The sequence below is a fragment of the Ornithorhynchus anatinus genome, chromosome 4, assembly GCF_004115215.2.
Source record: "Ornithorhynchus anatinus isolate Pmale09 chromosome 4, mOrnAna1.pri.v4, whole genome shotgun sequence".
In the NCBI taxonomy this organism is placed as follows: Eukaryota; Metazoa; Chordata; class Mammalia; order Monotremata; family Ornithorhynchidae; genus Ornithorhynchus; species Ornithorhynchus anatinus.
The window spans coordinates 17475043-17487331 of record NC_041731.1 but is presented as its reverse complement, the minus strand read 5'-3'; the positions used below and the strand labels follow the sequence as shown (position 1 = coordinate 17487331).

Sequence of the window (12289 nt, the reverse complement as noted above, 5' to 3'; positions counted from 1 at the left end):
GCACATAGTAAGTGCTCAACAAAAACTATTGAATGAATAGGTTAGTTATAGGTTAATCCCTGCCCTCAGGGATTTTTTAATCTAGTGGGAGATACAATGAGTTACACATAGGAAGAAGAAGGGAAAAGGAATATGTAAATGAATTATGTGTTTTATTTAAAGTAATAAGATATATAAGATATGCACATAACCACTATGGAAGGTTGTGAGTACTTAAGGACATTAGTAGTGGAGAAGGAGCCTGGCTTCCTGGCAAGAACATGGCCTTGGGAGTCAGAGGACATGGGTTCTAATCCCCACTCGGCCACTTGTCCGCTGTGTGATCTTGGGCAAGCCACTTCACGTCTCTGTGTCTCAGTTACCTCAGCTGTAAAATGGGGATGAAGTCTGTGATCCCCACATGGCATGACCTGATTACCTTGTATCTACTCCAGTGCTTAAAACAATGCTTAACAAATACTATTATTCTTTAATAAGCAGTGTGGCTCAGTGGAAAGAGCACGGGCTTTGGAGTCAGAGGTCATGGGTTTGAATCCCGGCTCTGACACTTGTCAGCTGTGTGACTGTGGGCAAGTCACTTAACTTCTCTGTGCCTCAGTTCCCTCATCTGTAAAATGGGGATTAAGACTGTGAGCCCCATGTGGGACAATCTGATTCCCTTGTGTCTACCGCAGCGCTTAGAACAGTGCTCTGCACATAGTAAGTGCTTGACAAATACCAACATTATTATTATTATTATTAGTCTGAAAGGACTGAAGAGGCCATTGGAGGTTATTACCTGGGAGGATTAGAAATGAATGAAAGAAGACGTTTCAGCAGGGCTTAGAATATGAGAGACGATAGTTTTCTGCTGGATTTAAAGTGTAAGGAAGTTCATGCAAAGTGTGACAGGAATTATGAGAATAAAGTATAGTTAGTAGGTTAATTTCAGAGGAATAAAGTGTGTGAGAGTGTGTACATTGGGAGAAAAAGCTGATTGAATTCCTTAAATCCAACCATCAGGTATTTGAGCTTGACCCAGAGGGAAATGGAAGTTTTTGAGGAGTGGAGAGATATGTGAGAAGTGAAACAGAGACGCTTCATGGCCTAGTGGAAAAAGCACAGGTCTGGGAGCTAGAGGGCCTGGGTTCTAATCCTGGCTCTTCCTTGTACCTGTTTTGTGACCTTGGGCAATCACTTAACTTCTCTGGTCCTCAGTTCCCTCATCTTGCCAATGGAGATTAAATACCTCCTCTCCCTCCTTCTTAGACTGAGACCCATATAGGACCTTGTATCTACCTCAGCGCTTAAAAGAGTAAGTGCTTGGCACACGTTAACTACTTAACAAATACCACAATTATTATTATTGTTAGCTAAATAATATTTTAGGAAAATTATCCATTCAGCAGAATGCAGTACTGAGTAGAGACAGAAGAGGTTGGAAGCAGGGAGACCAGTGAGCAGGCAGGGTATAGTGAGCATATAGGCCCACGTGGTGGCTATTTGGATGGAGAGGAAGTGGTGAAACTTGGTAACGTTGGGAAGGGAAAAAATGGCAGGATTTGATGATAGACTCAATATTGAGGCTGAACAAAAGGCAGAGTGAAATGTAATGCCATGGTAGTGGACTTCGGATATGGGGCAGGTTGCCATGTTGCCAACTCTGATGGGAAAGTCAAGAAAAGGAGAGGATATGAGAGGTAAGATGAGGCTCAGCCTTTTTGAGCTTGAGGTGTGGGTGGGATATTCTTGCAAAGGTATCCTGGTGGAAGGAGGTAATGTGAGACTGGAGTGGAGGAGAGACGTTGGAGCCAGTGAGGTGATTTTTGAAAGTCATCCACATATAGGCAGTAGTTTAAACCACGGGACTTCTAAAAGCTGTGTCTTTCCAGCTCAGGAACCTCAACCTAACAAGAATTCAATTAACCACTTAGAAGCTGTGGTGTGGTTGGGGTTGGAAAGTTTAAAAATAGTATCGTTATGCTGAACTATGTAACCTCCTGCCAAGACAGTGGTCTTAAAATGTCAAATAGTTGACCATTTTGTAGGTAATCGTCTGATAAAAATACTTCTGAAAGTAGGCAAGTTGGTACTTCCTGTAAATAATAGGCTCAGACCAAGTGAATTGCATGACATTTTTCTAAGGGTATTTTTTTAAGCTCTCACTATGTATTCAGCACTGGGTAGATACAAGATAATCAGGTTGGACACAGTTCATGTCCCATGAGGGTCTCACAGTCTCGATCCCTATTTTCCAGATGAGATAACTGAGGCATAGAGAAGTTAAGAGCCTGCCTAAGGTCAGACAGCAGATGAGTGACAGGGCACAGATTCGAACCCAGGTCATTCTGACTTCCGGGCCCGTATTCTAGCCAATGGACCATACTGCTTCTCCGTGAGAAGTAGCCAGCAATTAGGGAGCAGAAGGAAGAGGATCTCTGTAGTGTCCGGAACGGAGCAGGAAGCAAATGGGAAGTGGCTCAAACTCAGCTCCGGAAGTAGCGGTTCCGTTCCAGTGCCGTTCCAGTGCTGTTCACCGCATTATACGCTTGGGTAGTTCAAAATAATGAAGTGACCCATCCTCTTCCCATTAAGAACTTGTACTTTAATGGGAAAGGCCAATATGTATATAGAATGACAGTGGTTAAGTAAATCATTTACTAATAATGACTGTATTTGTTAAGCGCTTACTCTGTGCCAAGCACTCCTCTAAGCACTGGAAATTGATGGTATCTGCTAAGCGCTCACTCTATACCAAGCACTGTTGGAGAGACCCAGCGCTTAGAACAGTGCTCGGCACACAGTGAGTGCTTAACAAATGCCGTCGTCATTATTATTATTATACAAGGTTATCAGGTTGTCCTAGGGTGGGCTCACGGTCTTGATCCCCATTTCACAGATGAGGTAACTGAGGACAAATGAAGGTAAGTGACTCGCCCCAAGTCACACAGCAGCCAAGTGGCAGAGCCGGGTTTAGAACGCACAACCTCTGACTTCCAACCCCACCGTCTTTCTTCTAAGCCATATAAACATGGCGCAGAGGAAGGTGTAAATATTGATATTCATAAGTGCTAGGAATTGTACTCTCTCAAGGGCTTAGTACACCGTTTTGCATTCATTCATTCATTCAATAATATTTATTGAGTGCTTACTATGTGCAGAGTACTGTACTAAGCGCTGGAAATTTAGCAACAGATAGAGACAATCCCTGCCCAATGACGGGCTCACAGTCTAAACGGGGGAGACAGACGGCAGAGCAAAACAGAACGAAACAAAAGCAAGACAACATTATCAAGATAAATAGAATCAAGGGGATGTACACCTCATTAACAAAATAAATAAGGTAATATATATATGTATATATGTATATGTATATAATATATGTATATATATATGTATATGTATATAATATATGTATATATATGTATATGTATATGTATATAATATATATATATATATTATGTGGTCAATAAATACCTCTGATTGATTGACTGATGGACTGGGTTGACTGAAAGGTTGACATGGCTGATAAATTAGTCGGGGATGGCACGTTAGAAGAGGTGGGATCTTAGGACATGTCTGAATGTTAGTCGAGCTGCAAGTTGTCTATTCCAAGCTGGGGGAACAGCGTGAGGGGAAGAGGGGACGGAGGCGAGAGAGGTGAATGAATGGCAGCTGGAAGAGGGGTTGGAGAGGGACGAAGTCTCCCAACAGCCATTCTGGAATGGAAATTCACTGACCAGAGTGGTGGCCATCTCAAGCAGCAGCAGGGAGCGCCCTCATTTGCCTGGATCCTGCTCTGAGAAGAACTGTGCTTCTCTGCCTCCCCATCTGCCCCTCCTGTGACTCGGTCGCCAGAAGCTGCAGGCCCATCCCGCCTACCCCATTCATTCGTTCATTCGGTCATATTTACTGAGCATTTACTGTGTGTAAAGCACTCTATTAAGTGCTTGGAAAGTACAACTCGGCAACAGATGGGGCAATCCCTACCCAATGACAGGCTCGCAGTCTAGAAGGGGGGAGACAGACAACAGAACAAAACGAAACAAGTAGGCAGGCAGCAATAGCATCAATATAAATAAATGGAATTATAGATATGTACACATCATGAAGAAAATGAATGGAATAATAAATATATACATATATACATAAGTGCTGTGGGGCAGGGAGGAGAGTAGAGAAGAGGGAGGGAGTCCGGGGTGATGGGGAGAGGAGGAGGAGCAGAGGAAAGTGGTGCTCAGTCTGGGAAGGGCTCCTGGAGGAGGTGAGCTGTACCCCATCTTAGCCACCCACCCCCTCCATCACCCCCGAGCCTCTGGGCTGCATGTCTGGTCTCCTCATGGAGACAGAAGGGGCAGGAGGAGCCAGAGGACTACCTCCTCTCCTTGGCCTCAGTTGGTGGGATGTGGTCCAGGAACATTTGGGGACGACCGGGACCGTTCCCATGAAAACAGACAAATCCCATCCCCGCTTCCACTCCTCCGTGCCCCGTTGCCACCTGTCTGCTGTTTGACCTCGGGCAAGCCACTTCAATTCTCTGGGCCTCAGTTCCCTCATCTGTAAAATGGGGATTGAGGCTGTGAGCCCTACATGGGACAAGGACTGGGTCCAACCCGATTTGCTTGTACCCACCCCGGAGCTTAGTAAGCACTTAAATAGCACAATTATTATTATTATTATTATTATTATTATTATTCTGTGATCTACTTAGTAATAGTAATAGTGTTAATATAAAGTAATTTCCATGTGCAGAACATTGTACTGAGAGCTGGGGAAGTATATAAAGGTGGGAATTAGACACGGTCCCTACCTCTCGAGGGGTTCCCCTGGCCTGAAAGATGTGTGACATTTTATTGTCTTGGGGATCAAGAAATAGCTACAGTACTTGTTAAGCACTTACTGTGTGCTAGACTCTGTACTAAGCAATCGGGTGGAGACGAGCAAATTGGGTTGGACACAGTCCCTGTACCACATGGGGCTCACAGTCTTAATCCTGATTTTACAGAGGAGGTAAGTGAGGTGCAGATAAATTAAGGGACTTGTCTTAAGTCACACAGTAGTAAAATAGCACAGTCAGGATTAGAATCCATTTCCTCTGACTCCCAGACCCATGCCTGTTCCACTAGGCCACTCTTTTTTTCCCGAAAGAGTTCAGTGTTTGAGTATACCTTTTGATCATTGTTCTGTGTTTATTGGATTGGCCTTAAAAGAGGTCTCCTTCTTCTTATCTTTTTTTATTTGAACTGTAACGCTGTGATCATTTTTAAGAACAAAAGAACAGCCACGACTGGATCGCATCCAGTATTTTCTTTCCTACAGTTAAAATTAGTTGATTGGAGGATCTGTGATATAAGTGCTTTCCTTGATTCCATCCAAATATTTAGGAATGCACGGACCTGTGATATAAGTGCTTTCCTTGATTCCATCCAAATATTTAGGAATGCACCATATAACATACCTAAATTTTGCATAACTTTCCCTTCAATCATCCATTATGGAAAATTCATTTGTGAATTTGTCTAAACGCCTCTTGAATTTGCTGATATTTTGATCTTGACAATTTCTGATGATAACGAATTCCATACACTCACCCCCTTGCTTTATGGAGAAGTATTTCTTTTTGTTTTGAAGTGAACAACTTCAAGCTTCAGTGAGTGACCTCTGTTCTGTAGCTGTGGAAATTGGGAATAACAATTCCATATTCACCAGATCCACATCTTTTATGATTTTGTAGGCTTATAAGCCCCAGGGTACATACAAGTTCATCAGGCTACCAACATGGTGCTTACATTAGAAAGGAGAACGGGCATCAAATCCCCATTTATGGGTGAGGAAACTGAGACACAGAGAAGTGTAGTGACTTTTCCCAAGTAGAGAAACAGCATGGCCCTAGTGGAAGGATCAGGGGCCTGAGAGACAGCAGACCTGAGCTCTAATCCCAACTCTGACACTTGTCTGCTGTGTGACCTTGGACATTTGAGGTCACTCTACCTCAGTAATCTCATCTGTAAAATGAATCCCGGACTCTATCCAACTTGATAAGTGTGTATCTATCCCACCACTTATCCCAGCACAGGGACTGGCATATAGTAAACACTTAAGAAATGCCATTTTTTTTAAATCAAGTGGCAAAGCTGGGATTAGAATTCATTCCTCTGGCTCCAAGGTGTGTGCTCTTTCTACTAGGTCACTTTGCCCCCCGATTGAGGAGAGACTAAAACGATTTGGGGTTTGGTGACGGGAAAGATACATTCTTAGAATAGACAGGATTGAAACCTACAAAATCATAAAAGAAGTGGATACGGTGCATGCGGAATTGTTCACAATTTTCATAGCTACAGAACAAGGAGCCACTCATTGGAGGAAACCTGATGTGCTTGTTGTTATTTTATGCTGTCGAGTCATGTCCGACCCATAACAACGCCATGAGCACATCTCTCCCAGAATGTGTCACCTCCATCAACAATCATTCTGGGTATTGTATCCAGAGGGTTTTAATCTTGGTAAAAATCCGGAAGTGGTTTTCCACAGCCTCCTTCCGCGCAGTAAACCTGAGTCTCCACCCTCGACTCTCTCCCATGCCGCTGCTGCCCAGCATGGGTGAGTTTTGACTTGTAGCAGATTGCTTACCACTCGCTAGCCACTGCCCAAGCTAGGAATGGAATGGGTAGGCCTCTGCTTGACTCTCCCCCCCCCAAACCAAGACTGGTAGAGTCCTGAAAACTCCCCAGGTGTGACTCTGAGCGGGGCTGATATGCTTAAAATAATAATAATAGCAATCAGAAGATTCTCCATCTTACTGCCTTTTTGTTTGCCTTCTCTAATAATAATGACATCCTTGAAATTTATTAATCTTTTTCTCTGTGCTAAACTCTAGATTAGGTACAAAGCTATCAGATGGGACAAGTCACTGTTTCACACAGGAATCATTCATTCATTCATTCAATAGTATTTATTGAGCACTTACTATTTGCAGAGCACTGTACTAAGCTCTTGGAATGTACAAATCGGTAACAGATAGAGACAGTCCCTGCTCTTTGATGGGCTTACAGTCTAATTGGGGGAGACAGACAGACAAGCATAATGGCAATAAATAGAATCAAGGGGAAGAACATCTCATTAAAACAGTAGCAAATAAATAGAATCAGGGTGATGTACATCTCATTAACAAAATAAATAGGGTAATGAAGATATATACAGTTGAGCGGACGAGTACAGTGCTGAGGGGATGGGACGGGAGAGGGGGATGAGCAGAGGGAAAGGGGGGAGAAGAGGGTTTAGCTGCGGAGAGGTGAAGGGGGGGCAGAAGGAGCAGAGGGAAAAGGGGAGCTCAGTCTGGGAAGGCCTCCTAGAGGAGGTGAGCTTTAAGTAGGGTTTTGAAGAGGGGAAGAGAATTAGTTTGGCTGAGGTGAGGAGGGAGGGCGTTCCAGGACCGCGGGAGAACGTGGCCCAGGGGATGATGGCGGGTTAGGCGAGAACGGGGGACGGTAAGGAGGTGGGCCGCAGAGGAACGGAGTGTGCAGGGTGGGCAGTAGAAAGAGAGAAGGGAGGAGAGGTAGGAAGCGGCAAGGTGATGGAGAGCCTTGAAGCCTAGAGTGAGAAGTGAGAAGAATCATGATCTTCCTTTCTCGATTTTACAGATGAAGACAGAAAGGCCGGGGGATGCTAGCTGACATGACAGGAAGCAGTGTGGCCAAGTGGATAGAGCACAGGCCTGGGAGTCAGAGGAGCTGGATTCCCAAACTGTCTCTTTTCCCCGTCTGCTGTGTGGCACTGATAATAATGATAGTATTTGATAAGCCCTTACTCTCCATCAAGCATTGTTCAAAGTGCTTGGGTAGATACAAGCTAAATCCCTGTCCCACGTGGGACTCACCGTCTGAATCTCTATTTTACAGATGAGGTAACTGATGCACAGAGAAGTGAAATGATCTGCCCAAGGTCAGACAGCAGACAAGTGGCGGAGCCAGGATTAGAACCCAAGTCCTTTTCCTTCTGACTCCCAGGCCCGTGCTCTATCCACTAGTCTCCAGGGCTTCAGATACAAGTGCATTGGCGATGCAGAAGGGAGAGGGATTAAGGGAATTGAGGAGGCAGCAGACCTGAATCTCTAAATCCCAACTCCGTCACTTGTCTGCCTGGGTCATAGAAAAAAATATAAGTTCCATCTCCCTCCACAGTGTTCGCACCCCAGAGATAAGGACTTGCAAAATGCTTCCTTTCAGTTTGTCCCAGGAGATTTGGGATTTAGGGTCAAAACCCCTCATTCAGATCCTCCCCTCGCACAATCAAGGGCCTGATTTGGGCCTTCTACACCTCTCCAATCAATCAATCACTCAATCAATCAGTGGTATTTTTGAGTTCTTATTATGTGCAGGGTGCTATACTAAGCTCTTGGGAGAGCACGATACAACCGAATTAACAGGCATGTCCCCTGCCCATCATGAGTTTACAGTCTTAATCAATCATCGGTGTTTATTGAACCCGTACTGTGTGCGGAGTATTATACTATTCGGGAGAATGCATTACAGCAGAGTTGGTGGACATGATCCCTGCCCTCAAGAAGCAGGATGGCCTAGTAGATAGAGCACAGGCCTGGGAATCAAAAGGACTTGGATTCTAATCCCAGCTCTGCTACTTGTCTGCTATGTGAACTTGAGCAAGTCACTTAACTTCTCTGTGCCTCAGTTACTTCATCTGTAAAATGGAGATTAAAATTGTGAGCCCCATGTGGAACATGGACTGTAAGCAACTTGATGAACTTGTATCTACCCAGTACTTAGTACAGAGCCTGACTCCTATTAAGTGCTTAACAAAAAAGAAAAAAGAAGGCAACCTCCAAGTTTTAGGGAGAGTTAAGTTTACATTTTTTCACCTGAACATATATTTTTGCTATGACCCAGGCAGGACTCCATAGTAGCACTATTAAAACAAAATGATTACCAAGGAAACTTTATAAGAAACGTCCCTGAATTGAAAGTAACTAGGATTTATCTCTTTCTAAAAACTACCAACACCCAGATCCAATCAAGTTTGTCAAAATAAAAATCTAAACTCCATTTCAAACTAGTTAGAAGGCTCTTATTTAGGTATGGTTGTATTTTGAAACATGATCTCAAATATCACACCGAGCCGTGATGCCGTTATTGGTGATTGAACCGATCTTATTATTCACATTAGAAATGGACAGGGTCACTGTGTGGGCAGGAAAATCTGCAGAGCTCAGATGTGACAGAGAAGTAATATGAGTTGCAAAAATATGTCAGAATGTAACTTACTTCAGGGCATCATTGTACAAAAATATTGTCCTCAGATCGCCAGGAGAGCTCATGAATTCTACTGACCCCGGCCCTCCCCAAATTCGTTTCTTTCTTACTAATCACTTTGCTTACAAAACATTTATTTCCAGGAAGAGGAGAGCGATAGGCAGATTCCAATATAAACATCTTATCTTCCCCGGCTTCAGATTCAACATATTTTTCAATTGAGATCTGAAGTGGTTATGCAGTGTTAATCTGCATGAAGAGTTGTTGGTTTCATTGAAAGAGTGGATCTATTTTAGTGATGAAGTCAGTAAAATGGATCTGCACTTTTAATGCCCTCTGGCTGAGCCAGCTTTTTATTACCAATAAGTAGTATTTAAAATAGTGGCCCTTGGAAATTGGGCCAAATAATGAAACTCCAGCCTTTTAAAAAGACTGGTGATTCTCAGTGGAGTCACACCCACACTTTGTCATTCATGGTATCTGTGTACAAAATAAGTGTGCTTCTAGATTTGAACATCAATCAACATCCATATTTCTAAAGAAAATACGTTTCATTTGACCATACCTGTGTCGAAAGGAAACTTGTGTCAAGAAGTATAAAACTCACATATACGATGCATCCCTTTACCGTGAATAGAGATTCACCCTGTGAGGTTTGGAAAATACATCCTTAGTATTCAGAAACTCATCTCGAAAGTAGCTTCTCTCCTAATACTCTTGTTATGAGAGCAAGGAGTCACTGTCAGGGGGGATGAAAGATTTACCCAGAGAAAAACCTCAGTAAAGGAAAGGAATCAGAATCAGCATGAATCTCCTCTTTCAAAATTGCTTTGCTGAAGAAACCAATAGACCTCAGAATATTAATACTCCTGTTGGCCAGCCTTTACTCTTCTTAATCCAGTTCTGCTAGGGTGATTTAAGTGGAGGGTTATGACAGATTTGTTAAGCTTTCAGCACACAGACCCTGTCAATTCACAGATGTGTTTGCCTGGAGCTATGTCTGGAGAAAAGTTTTAATCCTTTGAATTAAAACAGTCTCAAGTATGGAGTCAGGGATCCTCCCATCACATTTATAGTTGAAGTGCGTAAGGGGTTATGAATCTGAACAGTTCCCTTTGTACTTTAGAGAATAATTTGCAATTGCCTACGAGGAATACTTCTTAAACAAAAGTGGAAGTGGGTGGGTGGTTCAACTTACAGCTTCGGGGTGTCAAAGACCAAAAAGCACTGTGAGGAGTAGGAGAAACGCTATGAAATACCCACCATATATCATCCCTCAGTCTGGGAATGAGGTCTCTTCAACTGAGCCTTGTAGAGTGCTTTGAGAGAAAAAAAAATCACATATACAGTCATTTATTCTTCCCAGATATCCACCTGGAGATTTTATGGCTTCTAAACGAGCTTTACAGTCCTTTCTAAATGGCCACACACTGATTCCTGGTTTACCATTAAGAACGTACCTTTACAGTTATTAGAATGATATAATTCCATTGACCCAGCGTATGTGAGGTATTGATATGTTCAGCACACAATCATTCTGGGTTTTAGATGCCTAGGTCACTTCAATACCTCTCATATAGTCAGAGGAGGGAGGCTAATATTGAGACAAAAGTAATTCAACAAAAAATCTGAAGCATTTTGACTAAATATGGGGAACAAAGATTTGAGGTTGAGCGATTCAATTGACGAGTTTGAATATGCTACTCAAACATTAAGTACAGTGCAGAAAATGATGCCGGCCTCGTTCGTTTGGGTGGGCCCTTTTTCCAGGGGCAAAAAACCGGAAAAAGCTTCCATCTATCATTCACTTCTGGTGATGGGTTTTCTTTGTCACTTTTATTCTTCTTACCAGCACCTGCAGGTTGTTAAATACTACCTCTATCCTCCATGAAGAGGGGGAATTCCCTCCTCGCACCTGTGTGAATGTATGGGCTTTGTCAACTGTGAGTCTAATTGAGCCTGACCACACACACTGAACAAAGCATGAGAACACTCTGGGTAGACATGAAAACCGTGCTATATTAATTACAGTTAGATCGTCAGGTTATTTTCAATGAACGTGAGCAAGGATGTCAAATTCTATCACCCATGGTAACTCGAGGAATTGCTGTCCTTCCTCCAAATGTAGCTATGACCCTATTTGATGACCTCAGAATATGAATATAGTCTGCATTTTAATAAAAGAAGAAAAGAGATTGATAAAATAATCGGTATTTTTCAGGTGAGCTAATGCCAATAATTTTTTGATTTCTGCATGATAGTGCATATCGTGCTGATGAAAGAGTTACCACTTGAAACGCTACCTACTGGAGCCCCTAAATTTCCGTTTTCATGACTAATTTTGCCTCAGAGAAAAAGTTAATTTTCTTCATGTCCCTTAAACTAAAAAATCTTTTCCCCCTCTTTCAAAAGGGGGTTAAAAAATGGGACTATTTTGGACCACAACTCACCCACCCCTAACTGTCTTTGGCTGTTTGATGTCACTGGGACTCTGACCAGGGGATTTCATCCTGCTGCTAATTACCTCTGGCTGCCAGATGCCTGGAAAATCGGTAGGCAAACCCCGCCGGGGCCAGGGTTACTCAGGAGCCCACGAGCTGTGGCAGGGAACCTTTCCAAGAGCTCTGTTGCCAAGGTGATAAACTGGGATGATACATTATTCCTGGATCTGGGCAAAGATATTTGGATCCTCTAGCCGTCAGCCCGGCTACTAAGAGGCAGCAAAATTGGCTCTACTAGCAAAGGTATTGAATCAGAGTCTGTTGGCCCAGCCCCTGCCCCAAGGCAGGACCGTACCTGTACCGCCCCAGGAAGAAGAGATTTTCTCCGACTTTCGAAGGCTTCTTCAAGGAGGGTGCTCCACAACCTCCCTCACAAAGCATTCCAAAGTGGAAAAATCCTTAAGAAGCTCTTCATCTGTTCTTATACTAATAATAATGATAATATCTTGGAATTTGTTAAGCACTTACTTTGTGCAGAGCACAGTTCTAAGCGCTGGGGTAGATACAGGGTAATCAGGTTGTCCCACGTGAGGCTTACAGTCT

General features: G+C 43.2%; 1 non-coding gene across 1 annotated transcript; it reads right to left on the bottom strand.

The window, feature by feature from the left end:
- Positions 1 to 6589: 6589 nt before the first annotated feature.
- On the bottom strand, positions 6590 to 6728 carry LOC114811446. The gene has a single exon (XR_003759149.1). It is a non-coding gene; the product is annotated as a small nucleolar RNA SNORA7 (small nucleolar RNA).
- Between the last annotated feature and the right edge of the window lie 5561 nt (positions 6729 to 12289).